We start from the raw sequence: 2,127 nt of genomic DNA, 5'->3' as shown, positions 1-2,127 counted from the left end.
GCAGTTCTCTTCTCCAATCCATTGGGAAGAAATGTTTTTGAGTTTCAGAGACAACAATTAGGCATTGTTAGTAAATGTAACAGTGGAGATTAAGGGGGATCATTAAAGTATAGTAATCTCCTCTATTAAATAGAGTGAATTTTTAGTTGCATGTGAACTCCAGTGGGACACTTATATGTGAATCCCAATTTTAATTTTTTTGTCAAGTGTTCTGAGTTCATCAAAGATTACATCAGGCTTAACCAGTGGCTTGAGAAACCGCACCCAAGGGAATCTAAGTTGTCAAAATCATCTAGGGATCACAACCAACCTGGGCCACAAGAACCCTTAACATGACTATATTTTTTCTCACAAAGTTTTGAATCGGTGACCTTCACATCAAGGAGTGACTTAATAGTACACCCTATCATCGTATATTCTATGCCCAGTGGGTGAATCCCAATTAATTTTCGATATATAGAATTATTAGAATTAGTTTTTCCTGGTTATCTCTAGAATCTCACAGTGCTAACATAATTCTAGATATTTCTCCATCCATTATAACATCCATTTAATGATAAAAAAGGAAAGTTATTCCCCATGGATTTTTTCATTTCCTTCGTTGGTGTTTGGTGTTTGTTTGTTCTCCGTATCATCAAAATTCACATAAGAAGCCATATACATGGATAAATATTTTGTGTTATTTTGACCTATGGGTGACTCATGCCTTCCATCTCAACTACCACATGGTGTTATTTTTGGTTTTGATGAAATGACCAAATATGAGTTGCTAAAAAAAATGAATGTTTTTTTGTTGTTGTGCATAACACATAAATATATATACAAATATATTAGTAAATTTGGTTGATATAGATGGATCAAAATCATTTTCTCTCTTATAAAATTAAGATCCCAGTGGTATAATGCATAGATTTTGACAATGCATTTCATAAGTTCACATGAAGATTCATTTAATCTATATTATAATATCATGGTAATCATTTGTTTATAAATATATGTATCTTCAAGATGTCATTTGTTATTTGATAATTTGTGTGGTAATTTTATAATTGCATTAGGTAAATGTGAAAAGGTAAAGCCATTTTCTTTATAAACCTAAGTATCCACAAGATGCCACTTGTTATTTGATAATTTGCTTGATAATTCCATAACTATATTAGGTAAATGTGAAATTATAAAACCATTTGTGTTATAAACCTACATATCCACATGATGTCATATATTATTTGATAATTTTGAGGTATACCATGAAGAAGAAGAAGACGCTACAACTCTTGAAGTAGAAGAGACCACTACTTTCCAAGAACTGGAAAAAAACATCCAAGGTCACGAAACATAAAATAGTAAGTACTCCTCTACTCATGCCTTTATATACATAATTTTTAGGGAAGAATAAAATTCTTGAAAAGGAGAATAGGAAGATTAAATGTTATGATAACTGCACCTTAAAAATGATAAGAAACCAGTGATTATAATCTACTTCAAGGAGAAACCTCGTTTTACAATAAATACAATGAACAAACAATATATGATGATCTTAAGACTATAAATCCTTAGTGTGTGTGTGTGTGTGTGTGTGTGACTAATAAAGTTATTGCATGAGGTTTCCATAGTGCTGCATAGATGGGCGAACAATACATGGACAAAAAGACTATTAATTGTCCTATAATAGAAACACTTATGGCTATTATACCATAGAGAGTTTCTCCCAAAAATAAGGATCTCATGGATAGGTTTTATAGGGACTAAAAGGCAATGTAGCAATAAATCCATAATATATCCCAAATAAGATGATCAAACATGAGACTTCTACCCATGATGATAATGGATCCCATAGTAGACCAAGTACTCTTATCATATCGAAACTCCTTTTTTATCAAAATTAAGGAATGAGAAACATGAATAGAATAAATATATATAGTATCCCCCATATATATGGGAGATACAGATAGAAATAGTTATTATTTTATATATCCATAAATTTGATTTACCATAATAGATTCCAATATCCAAAATATTGAAATTTGATTTAGAATCAATATTCTAACATCTGGATATATGCATATGATATTAATACATACATACATACATACATCTCTCTCTCTCTCTCTCTCTCTCCCTATATCT

The sequence above is a fragment of the Pinus tabuliformis genome, chromosome 5_2 (assembly GCF_031772625.1).
Source record: "Pinus tabuliformis cultivar Carrire ecotype Pingquan chromosome 5_2, CPIR1, whole genome shotgun sequence".
Classification (NCBI taxonomy): domain Eukaryota; kingdom Viridiplantae; phylum Streptophyta; class Pinopsida; order Pinales; family Pinaceae; genus Pinus; species Pinus tabuliformis.
The sequence above is the reverse complement of the archived record's forward strand: the minus strand, read 5'-3'. Positions refer to the sequence as shown.